Genomic DNA, 15,187 nt, shown 5'->3' with positions numbered 1-15,187 from the left:
TAAGTCGCCTACCGCCAGAGCCTCAGCTGGGCTTCGAGATCAGGTCAGGTGAGCGCCAACCATCGAACCGCCTCGCTGCGTCTTTCCCTCTCCGCGCCTTGTCTCTGCACGGTGCGGCGCCCCGTATCGTCCCGCTTGAGCCGCACGAAAAAAACACAAAAAAGAACAAAAGAAATTTGTTTTTCTTCCTGGCACCGCGGTGTGTTTACTTCGAACCCTGATGCGTTGATCGCCGTGGTGGGAGCGGAGCTCGAAGGCCTGGAGTTTAGTACGGCGCTCAACTGCAAACGTCAGCGCGACAATTATCTCTGTAACAAGGCGCCGGCCCGTCAGAGAGGAGCCGCCGTGTCATCCTTCGGGTGGGCGTCGCCAGAGGGACATTTCCTCATTCGGTACCTATCAATATGCAAATGCGAGCCGCTGTCTCTTGGTTCGCATCTGAACGTCATATTTGTTTCTCAGTGGTCTGATGTCACATATAGCTAGCTACCCACCCTGAAAAAAAAGTGTCAGCATTTATATGCACATTTCCTAATCAAAATGGCATTTTTGTAGTACCCCAACAACCGATTTTTTCGGGTGTGTGCGCATATTAAAAATTATGGAAAACTATGAGCGTGTAGGAATTTATTTATTTATTTATTTATTTATTTCAAAATACCCGTGTTGCGGGGATTTATATGAGGAATGGTTAAGCGTACATAGAAACAATTCAACAGGAAAGAAGCACCAAATACAAGAATGCCAAAATAATTGTGAATAACAAATACAAACAAGTAGTAAGTACAACACATCTAGTGGTAAAATAAATAAATTAGGACATGTGTAATATTTAGCGCATTAAAAAATGCTAGTTCACTTGATGTATACATATAAAGATTTCAATGCACCCTGTTACAGCCTGGAGAGAGCGAGCAAGGCATAGCACCATTTACTAATATCAGCCATAACCGCTATAAATTCATCAGGGTCGGCATTGTTTACAGCATCTACGGGTAACTTGTTCCAATCTTTTGTCGTTTGGACAAAAAATGAAGTCATATGCGCCGAAATGTTGGCATTTGACGGATTAACGGCGTTTTGGTGGCTGATGCGAAGCGATAGTCGATGAGCGGGAGTGATGGCAGCGTGGTTAATCGACGATTGCTAAAGTTTGTGAAAAGCGGAAAGCCTCGAAATTTTGCGGTGGCATTCAAGACCGAGAAAGTTGGCCCGGGATTTTAGTGCTTTGACGCTAGTTAGATAAGAGTATTCTGAATAAATGAACCTTGCAGCGCGATTTTGGACCGATTCCAACATATTTGAAAGGTTATTCTGATAGGGTCCCTAACTACGCTGGCGTACTCGAGTTTAGGTCGCACCGGTGTTCGGTAAGCAAGGATTTTCGCAGGGGACGAGGTGTGATGCAAGTTCCGACGTAAATAAGGGAGGGTGCGGTTATCATCATTTGTGATGTTAATTATGTGAGACGACCATGTAAGATCACAAGACAGGCAGATGCCAAGATATTTATACGAGTGTAAGGAAGATATTTGCGAACCGTAAATTGGTGTAAAATGTTGTGGAATATCAGGACCGACGGTGGAAGGGAATTAGTGCAGCTTTCTTTGTGTTGAGGGACCTCAATCACATGCCACGCCGTTTTTCGACATGTTGCAGCTCATTTCGGAGTTCTGTAGAGTCAAGGTTGTTCTTGATACTGCGGTAAATAACACAGTCGTCGGTGAATAATCGAATGTTAAAGGAGACATTATTGGGAAGATCATTTCTATAAATTAGGAAAAGTAAGGGACCCAGAAGCGTGCCCTGGGGCACGCCGACAGAACCGATACGTTAATTACGAGACGCACGGCTGTTGGTTGGCCCACACAAACTGTTGACGATTAGTAAGGAAGTCACGCACCCAGTTTAGGACAAGGGGGTTAAGGCTTAAACGCGAGAGTTTAAGTACAAGGCGTTGGTGAGCAACACTGTCAAAAGCTTTCTCAAAATCTAAAAAGAGTGCGTCGACGAGCGACGGGTACGTTAACATCTCGGCTGGAGCTGATATCGTTAATGAACAGGACTAGTTTGGTAGAACATGAGCGATCTTCTAGGAAACCATGTTGGCAGTGGTGAAAGAAATTTACAGATAGAAATTTCATGATGTGTGAATAAATTATGTACCCATTATTTTGGAAGGTACACTTGTAATCGATATGGGGCGATAGTTTTTTCGCGATGATTTTGGGCCGTTCTTGTGCATAGGAATTATTTTGCCAACCTTCTAGTCATGAAGTACAATGCCGGTCACGAGGGATTGCTGGAAAACGTGCGATGAACGAGATCCGGAAATGTATTATGTATTGTTTAGGATATTTGCATTGATGCAGTCGATTCCAGCTGACGATGTTACTTTCAGGCACTTGATTATTTTTATTATGCCATTAGCTTCAAATGTTGTGCCACGCATCTCATGGTGATCAGTGTAGGCGTAATCTGGGAGATCCCCTACGGGCTCCTCAGTAAACGCTGAAGAGAAGATAGAGTTTAGTATTTGAGCGACGTCCTCGTTTCGCGCGGGAAAGCTGAGGTCATCACAGAGGGTTATAGGCGGACAAGGTTTAGGGTTGATAACTTGCCAGAATTGTTTACGATTGTTTCACATGGTAGTGTGAATGATAGGATGGAAGGTTTAGTCTTTGCGGCAAGAGAATCGAATTCCTTTTCAATCATGGACTATTAAACAAGGTAGGCACTCCTGTGAAGCATGTCGGCTAGATGCCGTGCATTTGCACGCATGTTTCTGGCCAGATGCTGTCTCCTGAACTGAACGAGGCTTACCTGCTAATTGACTGTCATATGAAGTATCGAAAAGAACAACACTCATTTTTGATGTTCGGAGCATGACAAAATTTGTGTCTCAAGCTTGCCTTAGTTGCTAAAGTGCAATAATGGGTAGTTATACCCCGATCTGTCATTTCTTTTTTCCAGTGTTTTTTCCGTTCTCAATTATTGCGACTGACGTGGGTTACATTTTCTTGTGACAGTAACTATGTGGACACTCCAAGCGCATTTCTGCCGTCGTCGGGATGTTCCGTATAAAGTTCAAGGGCGATGACATCGTCGCCGCGCGCCGTATGCTGTATGTGCGAGGGAAAGCGTGCGAGGGGAGTTGGCGATGGCCGCTTAATCTCGCGCGCGCAAAGGAGGCAAGCGGGGAGGAAGCGCGCCGTCTTCCGTCGCGCACAAGGCAACGGGCGAGGGGGGCGTTCTACTCTGGCGGCTGCTGCGTAAGGCGCGGCCGTGCGGGCACAATCTTGAAAGCGACCTGCGGTGTTTGCTTGTGCGCGCGTGACACCATTCTTGTTAATTTCGACAGTCAGCGAATGTTTCCAAATTTATACGGCCGACAAAGCTACTATCCTTACTTCGTATAGCTGCCTACTACTTTGCTATCGCAATCGATGCTTCGCCTTTCGGGCCAAACTGCGACTTTCTTTTATTTGTTCCTACTTTCGTGGTCCATACTTTTTTGTTGTTGCGTTTAGTCTTTGTGATCTGACATCTTTTTCTTCCTTCTTTCCCATCTTGCGTTTCTGTGTTTCAATGCCCTCCTCCCTGACGATCTGGCATGCGTTGCGCACCTTTCAGTGGTAGTTGTCATTCTGCCCAGCTCGCTTCCCCTCCCCCTTTCTTTCTTTCTTGATCGATTCATGGGGTTTGTCTTCCCAAGGCAACATTAGAGCTATATGGGAGGCGCTGTAGTTAAGGCCTCCGGATGAATTTCGGCAATATTGGGTTCCTTAATGTGCACGCAAATCTAAACATTCGAGCACTTTTGCCTATTAACCTCACCGAATTGCCTTTGTCGCCGCCTGAAATGGAATTCACTTCGGCAGGAGGACGCCGTATCGTGTTTGAGCAATAGCAGCGAGTTTCTTTTCTGCTGTTATGTTATTAACAATTATTATTATTATTATTATTATTATTATTATTATTATTATTATTATTATTATTATTATTATTATTATTATTATTATTATTATTATTATTATTATTATTATTACAGAAGAAAAATGTATTTTTCTTGACCCATGTGCTCGAACAAGATTTTGCTGGCTCTTTAGCATGTGTAGGTGCAGTGTACTGATGATCGATCTTTGTGATCGGATTAATTGGCACTCCAAATGTGTGTACACAAGAAAATTCCGCGATAAAGCGTGCACGAACAACTTGGCAGCATGGCGTACGCACTTCAGCCATTGTAATTTTACCGTCTGCCTTAGCTGGAGCGGCGTACCATAGATATTTAGGTGCATCTAATAACTTCAATTTAGAATGCGCCACTTTCCCTAAATGGCATGCAGGGAGCCTGGCAAGACTTCCAGCAACAACGTTGACCACGCCCCCCAGTGACACTCATCAACTAACTCTACTGCGAAGTCCATGCAATATTGATTTGTTTTATTTGTTGCACCCTCAGGATTGATTGACATTACATGGGAAACTAGCTCTTTAATACAAAAGAAACAAGCGAAGAAAAAAAACAAATATTGGACTGTGGTTCAGGGGCTGGTGCCCGTTTATGGAGACTATTTGGGTTCTTGTGACTTGTGCTTGTGCGTCTAAGGCGCGTTGGTATTTTCTTATTTACTCTTTCTTTTTCTCGCGTATATTGTTGCCGTAGAAGTGTATTTAATGTATAATTTATAATTAGTATATACTTTAGTAGTGTGTGCTTAGTAGGGTTTGTAGTAGTGCTTACGCTGGTTGCCAGCAACACTGTGTTTCAAGTTGCACCCCTAAACGCGTCGCCTTTTAAAACAGGGAGTTTCAACGCAAACATTTTTCTGCAAACGTTGTACGTTCCTCCATGATCACGCCACCAACGCAGCAGTGAACCGTGCGCTCCCTAGTACTTTATTTTTGCTGATGTTACTAGGAAATTATGCTTATAGTTTCTATACTTTGCGCATATATTAGCAGTCCATGCTTATATTGCGCTCAGTTTTACACAGACGATATTGAGGAAGGACAGGACCTGGACGGACTTGCGCTACGTCCGTCCACGTCCTGTCCTTCCTTAATATCGTCTGTGTAAAACTGAGCGCAATATAACCATGAACGTTCACCAACTAGCCCCCTTCATTGCTTTACAAAATATTAGCAGTCATTCTCGGAAACTTGTGTTCACAGGAGTGTTTGTGAGCTTGCGATAACACCAAGAACTGAAAGCGTGCACCGTGGCCGCCCATGTAGCACACGCGTTCGTCTTTAGCACGGCAGCGTGGGAGGCCAGATTAGGCCGGGCCGCGTTTGTTGTCCCCCGGATTCACGAGCTCCCGGTCGTCTAGCGCGCGTATGCACTACGTCGGGACCGCGGGCAAGGACCGCGACGACTGAAATGTCAGCGCGCACTTCGCGGAGCGGCGCATGATTGACGCGGGTGGTTCCTCGGGCGCGGCTGTCCAACCTCAGCGCCTTTCCCTCGCAAAAGGCGGCAACGCTCGCGTACGCGGAGGCCACGCACTGGCAGCGTCAGCGCGCATCCAGCTTGTCGCCGAGCGGCGGAGGCGATTCCTCGCCTCGCCCCGTGCGAGCCAGCTCGTTTGCGACCGCGCTTCTAAGAAAGGCCGGCAGCATCGCGCTCGCTGGGTTGGATAAAAGGAGGGGAAATGGGAAGGGGGTGGGGCTGGTCCCAGGAGACTTTCGCTGATTACGGCTAGGCACGCCAAGGCGCGCTCAGGCCTCGTCTGCCGCAGCGCATAAACTCCGGTTTCTGCGCCTCGTTTTCGGGCCTGGTCGAACCCTGACCCCAGCGGCCGTGCCTGGTCCGAGCCCATCGCGGACAAGAGCAGAAGTCGTCCTTCCTCTCCGGGTGACCGCGAACCGTTCGGTGCGCCATGATACGTTACGCCTGCCCTGTACGTCAGTTTAGCAGCGTTTCCAACCGTCCCGAATTTAGCGCGGGACAGTCCCGACTTTTGAATATAGGTCCCGAGTCCCCACTTGATCCAGTCCGGATGGCTAAAGGTCCCGACTGTTGCTTTTTTTTTTTTTTGACTGAATAACAATCAATAAATCAGATTTCCTTTTCATAATGCCTGCATCTCGGTTGCACTTTCTTCTCTTTTGTCTTCTGTTACACGTTGTCGTAAACATAAAGGCGGTTTCGTCTTTTGAAGTGGTTTTAGTGTTGTTGTAGGCCCTAACCATTCACAATATCTCGATCTGCGTATTCGTAACCGTGTTATCAGGCGACTTCCGCACCTTTCTTGCAAGATCGCGACGTGGTAGGACTAAAAGAATTTGTGCAACTTTGCTGCACGTACGGACTGGCAGGCTCCGTCGTAGCCAGCCGCTTGTTCCATCCCCCCCCCCCTTCCTTCCCGACTTTGTCAACTGGACAGCTGGCAACCCTAGGCGCAGAGAACCCGGCCTCTCCTCCCTGGAGTTGGTGTTTCACTTCGCATAAAGGCACAAAAGTTGGGCAGGAAAGGCGGCTGACTTTTTCTTTCTCATTCCCATTCCTTTCAATGCCGCTACTCTGATAACACGTGAGCTCCCGCGCGTTATTTCCATCGCCGAGTCGCACTATTCGCAGCCTCTACGTGCCGGTGTCTATCGGCCATTCAGAAGGCAGCGGTCGGACAGCTGTAGCGAGAGCCCCTCGCGACTTAGATCTCCGCTGTGCTCGTTTTCTAATACGAGAGGGCGCAATCGGCTCGTACCGCCGCCCACTACGTGATGACAAGGTCGCGCGACACTGCGCGGAGAAAGAGCGCAAAGAGAAAAAGAGCCACAAGAGGTGGCGGGGAAGTGCAGCGGCGCGGCCGGACTCTCATCGGAAGAGGCGCGCACGAGAAACCGGCTGCGGCGACCCTGACTTTCGGCATCTCGGCAGATCGAGTTGCCTTTTTTGGCAGTGCGTAAACAACGCCCCGCTGTAGGGCGGGAGGCATCGTCGTCGCCGCGGTGTTGACACATCCGTTGGCGACGAGGTTCGCAGATCGGGCTTGTCGGCCACCCGTCAGGATAAAGGAAAGCGGCATGGCATTAACCGGAATAAGGGACTGTCCGAGACACCGCAGGAACGCCACTTGTTTACTAAGTGCCCCTCCCCCACCCTCGTTTGAGTGAATTGTACGCTGTGGCCAGATCGCTGCGTCATGACGCCTGTTTCTTCCGATACTTCTGTATGTCGTTGGACGCACTCAACTCAACCACGTGCGTGTTCACCCTGCTTTGCTATGGTTCTGTTAGAACTGTAAATATTCTTGCGGGGAACAGAAGGGTGACGGTGTCTCGAGGGAAGAAGGGCCATTTCTGTCTCCTGTAAATACACACCCGTTTACGTCTGTGCGCCTGCCTCTTTCCCCTATCATTATGTCGCTGCACAGAAATAACGGTGCTTGGTAGTCCATAAAACTGCAATGCATACAAGTCGCCCGGAGAAAGTCTTACATTCGTTTAGTGCGAAACGGTAGCCTCCGTCCCGGTCTGCGAGCGTTAGAACGCTGTAGCTCTTTTTAAACTGCTGTTTCAGCTGTCCGCGTGGCAGGCAACGACTGCACTTCTTGCTGGCCTCTCTCATAGCACGAGAGTTGCTTGGGCAAACAAATCCGGCACGTTCTTACGGCGCACTGTCGCCCGTGTGCACGTACGTAGAGGAGGCATACCTTCCCGTCCTAGGGGAGTCATTCGTGCCGAGGGAGTTGGGCGTGACGCTCATTACACGCGGCACTCCCCTTCGCGACGCCCTCTGGCTACCGGCGGCTTCCCATTACGCACTGCACTCCGGGTCCCGCGGTTCGTCCCATCTTATCGCTAAATCCCGCTCGTTCGCCGGCGCGAGTGCGAGAGCGGCGCTTGCGAGCCAGTTGAGTCGCTCGCGCGGCGAACGCACGTCGCAGTGCTCCGCCGCCTCACCGCGAAGTTCCAGCCGTGGAAATTGAAAAACCGCCGACGCGTGCGCAGCAATTAATGCGACAGAACGGCGTTACGAGCCGATTAGGGAATCGAGGAATAGGCTGGGAGAGAAGTGTTCGACTGGTCGTCGTCTCACAGCGCTGTCGCTCACTCTCGATGAAGAACGAAAAAAAAAAAAAAAACCTGATATCACGAAGCGTTGCAAAAAAAAAAAAAAAATATATTAGTCGACTCGCCGGCTGGTTAAATTTATCCCGTTAAAGGTGGGAAAATTTGTCGACGCTTTAAATGGTCCTTAACACCGCGCTTACGGCTCTGAACTTGCAAGATGCAAATACCATTCCTTTATATACAGTCCGCGTTTTCATACACGTCGAGACTAGTTTGTCCACAACGATGTTGGTGTCTTTGTGCTCGGAGCGTCTTGTGGCGTGGTTTATAATTACCACAGGGACGAGAGAAAGAAAATCGTGGGGAAATAAAAATGTTGACTTTCAACTATGGCAGTTTAAATAAGAAATTAAACAAAAAGCTGGTGAGACAGGTTTAGAACAGAGCCCTGCTCATATTTATAGACGGTGCGTAGAATGCCTTCTCTGCTTGGTTATTGTTCTCCTAATTCCTAACATAACAAGAAACAGCGGGAATATATATCCCTGACAGATCGCTCGCAAATCACAATTTTGTGAACTGAAGCTCCCGTTCCGACGATAAACATTCTTTTGGGAATGTTTATCGTCGTTAATGTTATTAGCAGCAAGTGGCGATGCACTAGAGGCCATCGTTTAATAAGAAACGCTCTTTCGCAATCCAGCGGCTCAGTAGCCGGACCTGAGGTCGGTGGCTCTACCGGCCAGAACGCGTCATGTATGAATAAAATGCACTGCAGCCGAGCTCCTTCTCTCACGCTCCCCTCTGGACACGCTGCGCCATCCAGCGGCGCGGGCGCGAAATACCCCTCCGCCTGGATGGCCTCCGAGTTTACACCCGTAGCGCGCTGTTTCATGCTAACGCTTAGAATTAATACCTCGTTGCCCAGCCCGCGATCTGACACTGCAGAACATATGTAAGTGCAGAATGGCAAGAAGACGTATAGTATTTTTCTGCCGCGGCGCTAATGGGTGTCGGACTTACTTTTTGAGGAATGCCGCTCGCCGCCGATCGCGGAGACTAGACAGGAGCGGCCTTTTCATACAGTTGGGCTAACATGGCGGGGAACTGCCACCCTCTCTCACCATTGCTGATCATGCCGCAGGGACATTTGCAAGATTCGGTCTTTTTACCGCCCGATTCATGGCCGATACCCGACAGTGGGCTGCGCCATTTCACTGAGGAACAAGATTCCAGCTGAAAGCGAATCTGTCGTGTTCTTGCCGCGCCCTGGTATAGACGCCCGCAAGTGCGGCCGTGCCAGTGCTGGTGCGCTTTGCCGCGAGCGGCTTTCCGCTCGCGTTTTTGCCGCAGGTGTGGACGCCCCTTAAGGATGCAATGCTAACCGCTTTAAGTGTTCAGCGGTTTATCTGCTGACTGAATTTTAAAGACCCAAAGCAATACAGTCTCCCTGAGAGGCACCGTAGCGGGGGGCTTCAGATTAATTTAGACCACCTGGAGTTCTTTAGCGTGGACTCAACGCTCGATACACAAATGTTTATTTATTTATCAATTTTTTTTGCATTTCGCCTTAATCGGAATGCGACAGCCGGGAATCAAACCCTCTACCTTGTTCAGCAGCAAAACGGCAGAGCCACTGAGCCACCTATTCGGCCCACCGTTAAAAGGTCACCGCGTCTACTCTTGACCTCTCTTTAATTTTTCTATTCACCTGGATGAATGGATGCCATGAGCGTCCCCTTTGGAACGAGGCGGTGGGTTGCACCATCAAGCTCTTGCTATTATACTGCCTAATGTCCTACTTAGGTTAAATAAGAAAAAAAAAGAGAAAAAGGAAAAAACCGCGAAAGGAATTCCCATAACACAATTTTCTGACCCCCTATTGTGAACTTTGTTTTTGTCCGTCTCCGTTGTTTGTCGTTTCCCTACTTTTCTTCCACCAATCTTCCAATCGCCTCTTAATAATCTCTATTGCGGACATGTTTACTTTATCCCAACTCTGGCTGAACCAAAGGCCTTCAAGGAGTCCAGTGGTACCTAAATCGACCGCTGGGCAGACATGTTTATATTCTAACAAAACATGCTCCATTGTTTCCGTAGCATTATAGCAACAAGCACATGCTTCTTCTTCGTTCTTATATTTCGCTTTATAGGTGCGTGTTCTAAGGCATCCTGATCTCGCTTCGAAAAGTAATGAGCTTCCCTTTGAGTTATCATAACTTGTTTCTTTCCTCATTTCGTGCTTTCCTCTTAAGTAATTACTCATGGCAGGTTTCTTTTCCATTGCCGCCACCCATGAGATTATTTCAGCCTCTCTGACTTTCCGCTTGACGTTCATTGTTGCTGTGTTGCTCACCCTACAGGCCGCATACTTGCTGTTAAGCTTCCTAGTTCTTTTCCTCCACTGTGAATCAATGGTTTTCCTGTACAGATACCTCAACACTCTCCCAGCCCATTTACTTTCTTCCATATTCCTCAGTCGTTATTCATAATCAGTTTTACTGTCAGCTTCCCTCACTTCAAAACTTGTCCAGCCCATATCACCCTGCACAGCTTCATTTGTAGTCTTCCCGTGAGCGCCCAATGCGAGGTGTCCGACTGACCTTTGGCTGCCATCGAGTCCTGATTGTACGACTGATTTCAAGCAAATAACCGCATTTCCAAATTTAAGTCCTGGAACCAATAAACCTTTCCACATACCCGGGAGCACCTCGTGCATATTGTATCCCCATAGCGCTCTGTGCTTCATGATGGTTGCATTTCCCTTCCCCTTTACTGTTATTGTTTTTTCCTGTGTTTCCATATATCTATTGCCTTCGTTTATCCATATACCAAGATATTTATATTATGTTACCCGAGGTATTTCCTGGCCCTGTATTGCCACTGTCTGTTCACCGTTTTCATTGAATACCATAACACCTGATTTTCTAACGCAAAATTTCAAACCTAAATTCTCGCCTTCCTGTCTACAGATATTAGCCAGACGTTGCAAATCGCTTTGCTTGTTAGCTAGCAACACAATGTCGTCCGCATAAAATAAACCTGGAAGCTGCTGCTCTGCTACTGTACCCGCCTGTTTGTATGAGAGATTAAACCCGATATTACATCCTTCTAGCGCCCTCTCCATTCTCACCATGTACATCAAAAACAGCAGTGAGTATAAAAGGCACCCCTGCCTTTGTCCCTTGTTGATATCAACTTTCTCCTCGCTCCTCATCCCTTCCCATTCAACGCAAACGGTATTTTCTCGGTAAATCTTTCTCAAAAGCTGTAGACAATCGTCGCCTAAGCCTTCCCCTTCCAGAATATACGATAGAATGTTGCGGTCTACGTTGCCATACGCTCCTGTAATGTCTAAGAAGGCCACACATAACGGTCTCCTTTCTACTCTTGATATTTCAATACACTGAGTAAGAACAAATAAGTTACCATCCAAACGTGTACCTATTCTGAAGCCATTCTGAAGTTCTCCCAAAATGCCATTATTATCTGCCCATCCTTGCAGCTTTAATTTTATTACCTGCATTGCTACCTGTATATTACCGATGCAATGGTCAACCGTCTATACGAGTGAATTCTATCTTTCTCCCCCTTACTTTTAAGAATTAAGTTCATTCTACTTTGTCGCCAACTGTCTGGTATTCTTCTATCTTTTAAAGTTTTTTCCACAGCTTTCTCAAGAGCTTCCTTACTTTTTGGTCCTAGTTCATTAATCAGCCTAATGGGAACCTCGTCTAGCCCTGTGGCTGTGCGCTTAGGAATTTTCTCTTCGGCTTTCTTCCAGTTGAAATTTGTCAGCACCAGTTCCTTTTCCATCTGGTTCTCTTTCATACTGATTTTTCTTCAAATACAACCTCGTCTTGCCTTGGACTGTTAATTTTCGGATGTAATTTAATGTCGCTTCCCCTTCCACTTTGTTTCCATCTTCGTCTAGAATATGTTGTTGTATTGTTGTTGACTTCCTGCCTAATAAATTTATGTGGTTCCAAAATATTCTAGGTGCGGCCTTCTTTTTCTCACGTATTTCTGACAACCAACGTTCACTTCCACGTTTTATCTTTTTTGCATCAGTATTTGAACCATAGACTTTTTCTCGCGGTATATTTCCCATTTACTGGCTACTTCATCATGCGGAAACTGCGCATTCTTTGGCTGTCTGTGCTCTTGGGATGCTTTCTGTCGTTCGGCGATCGCTTCTCGTATCTCCTTGTTCCACCAACTTTTCGGTTTCTTTTTTCCTTTCCAACCACCGTGTTGTTTTTCTTTCCGTATTTCTGTCGTTATTACACTTAGAAGCTTACTATACTCCCACTCTTCACCTGGCCATTTGCAAATTCCTTCCTCGACTCTTGCGACTATGTTTGTTATTTATTCAGTGTTCAAATTTGAACTGGCCATTTTACACTCCTAGCTCTCTTTCGTAAATACAAATCCGATTTTCAAAATGATGCATTTATAGTCACTCCCTATGCTGCTATACCCTTCCTCGTCAATGACCATTTCTCTTAACTCCCACTCGACTCCCACTTCCCACGTGATCCGCCCTTCACACTTAGGCCCTGTATTCACAATAACGATGTTATGTTGCTCACAAAGATCTAGCATTGAATTCCCGTTGTTGTCGGTATAGCCATCTAGATCCTGTATGTGGGCATTCATGTCACCTAATAGGATAATTTCGGCATCATTCTCGAAACCCTTAATATTAGCACTTCTGCATTCCACTAACTCTTTATTCTTCTCTGTGCAATTATTTCCGGTCCACAAAAATGTAACGCCCAGCCAAGTTCTTTTCCCACTCATTGTACCTGATAACCAAAGATGCTCTTGACATTGTGAATTTACTCTTTTCCATTTGGCTCCCTGATGGATGAGCATTCCGACTCCCCCTCTCTTTCTTTCCGAGGTATTTCCGTTGCACCCTTCCCAAACATATATTTTTTTAATCTCCGGTGGCTCTTTCGAGTCTCTAAGGTGCGTTTCTGTAACGACATACACCCCTATTTGTTCTCTGTTTAACTGCTGCTCAATCTCTGCACACTTTTCCTTTCTTCTGCCACCCTGCATGTTGATGTAGCCTATTGCTTGGCGAGCTCTTTTTCTTGTTTTCCTCCTTTTTCTCTTATTGACGGCGATGCTATTCTGAGGTTTCCCTAGGGGACCTTCTTCATTACTACGTACTCTGGCCTCCTGAGCGCCCGTGGTGCCCCTAAAAAAGCAACAGCGCGACCAGCAAGTCGCCAGCCCACTTCTCGTGCTAGCCTGTAATTGAAGTGGATCCCATCTCGTTCTCTTTAGGAACATCTTTAACTACCCCCCCCCCCCTAGCGTAGGGCAACCATACGCTTTTCTTGTTAACGACATTGCCTTCTCCCTTCCTTCTTTCTCTCTATTACTTCGGCTGATCTGAAGAAAAGTATAACCCACCGTGGTGGCCTTGCGGCTATGGTGTTGCGCTGCTAAGCATGAAGCTGCGGGATTAAATCCCAGCAGCAGCGGCCGCATTTCGGTGGAGGCGAAATGCAAAAACACCCGTGTCCCGTGCATTGTAGGCACGTTAAAGATCCCCAGGTGCTCAAAATTAATCCGTAGCCTCCCCACTACGGCGTGCCTCATAATCAAATCGCGGTTTCGGTACGTAAAACTCCAGAATTCATTCAAGAGGGGTATAACATTGTTAGCGTGGTTGAAAGTGGGACAAAGAAAAGGAAATACAGGGTGTTTAACCGTGTTGCACCTGGTTTGCTACTCTGCGCTGGGATCAGTGGAAGCGGGCAGGGAAGGAAAGGAAGAACAAGTTATACGCACGTACACACAAAAGCGTTCGCCACGCAATCAAAAGCTCTCGCAGAGACCAGTCGTCTTCAAAAAGTGCAACAGTTCTCTTATGGCCTTCTGCGTATACAATGGTCTATACTGCATGGTCGCAATAATTATTCTTTAGTGAGTATCTGTAAAGGTTTATTTGCAGTGTATATGGTAGCTATCGTTATTGGGCAGCGAACGGACGCCAACCAGCTGGATGCGACACTTTGCGAGTTGCTGTCAGGTTGAGCCGGGTGAGCACACCCGGCTCAATGCTGTGTTCGTTTGTGCGCGGAACGCTTGGGAGCAGTGCAATCACGACGCGCAAGCGGTCATGTCACGTGGTGTTTTTTTCTATTTCGCGGGCACACGCAGTAAGCTGAAAAATAATAATACTTAATAGATAGAAAGACATAAACTGTTCATACGGACGTTTTGCAAACCGCTCTGCAACTTTCTCATTACAATTTATTTCCTAGCTTCGTTGCTTCAGAAGTTGGTTAATTCATCTTGACTAATTATCTAATTAAGCAAGATACAAAAAATAGTGTGACACACTACATACACAAGTGAGCAACATGCATTTGGTCGCGTCGTCTTAGAGTGCATCGGCATATTTTTAAACTCTGGCTAAAGTTAGCTGAAACACCCTGTATAAGGGCAATGCAAGCCATAAGATTAAAACTGTCGGAATGGGTGGAAACAAATGATGTACTGGGGGAACAACAGAATTGGTTAAGACCAGGCAGACGTTTAGAAGATAATATTTTATTCTAACTCAGTGCATAGAGATATCAGTAACTCAGAATAGACCTTTATGGATAGCATTCCTAGATATTAAGGGAGCCTACGACAACGTAGACAGGGAGTTGTTATGGGATATTCTCAAGCACGAAGGCATAGATAATGGTTTCGTGGAGCTGCTGAGGGAGATATATAAAGACAACCGAGCAAAAATTGTATGGAAAGGCCGAAATTGTAATGAAGTGGTGGAAATTCACCAAAGACTAAAGCAAGGATGCCCTCTGCCTCCACTGTTGTTCACGCTTTATGGTAAAGGCCTAGAAAGACAATTGGAAAACAGTCAATTAGGGTTTTGATCTATTATACACGCGTAATGGGCAAATAGTGCTACAGGAGGTCCCCGGATGCGGACAACATAGTGATACTAGCGGGCAATGCAAGAGATTTAAAGACACTGGCCAATATGTGTGGAAACGCAACGACAAATCTAGACCTTAAATTTATTTTATTTATTTATTTCAAATAGCCTCGTGGCCCTGCGGGCATTATTAAGGGGAGTGGAACAAGACATACGATAACACAGATAACAAGGAATAGAAATACATTCATGGGTCAC

At 46.7% G+C, this 15,187-nt stretch overlaps 1 protein-coding gene and 1 long non-coding RNA gene across 2 annotated transcripts in view; one reads left to right on the top strand and one right to left on the bottom strand.

Annotated features, from left to right (window-relative positions):
* The window catches only part of LOC142566044 (1-phosphatidylinositol 4,5-bisphosphate phosphodiesterase epsilon-1-like), a 305,298-nt gene that overhangs the window by 124,990 nt on the left and 165,121 nt on the right, over positions 1-15,187 (top strand). The gene's annotated exons all lie outside the window — the stretch shown is intronic.
* LOC142566045 (uncharacterized) overlaps positions 1-15,187 on the bottom strand; it is a 149,110-nt gene that overhangs the window by 100,393 nt on the left and 33,530 nt on the right. The gene's annotated exons all lie outside the window — the stretch shown is intronic.

Source organism: Dermacentor variabilis, unplaced genomic scaffold, assembly GCF_050947875.1.
Source record: "Dermacentor variabilis isolate Ectoservices unplaced genomic scaffold, ASM5094787v1 scaffold_12, whole genome shotgun sequence".
NCBI classification, from domain to species: Eukaryota; Metazoa; Arthropoda; class Arachnida; order Ixodida; family Ixodidae; genus Dermacentor; species Dermacentor variabilis.
Note: the sequence above shows the minus strand (reverse complement) of the source record. Positions and strands in the feature narration are given on the sequence as shown.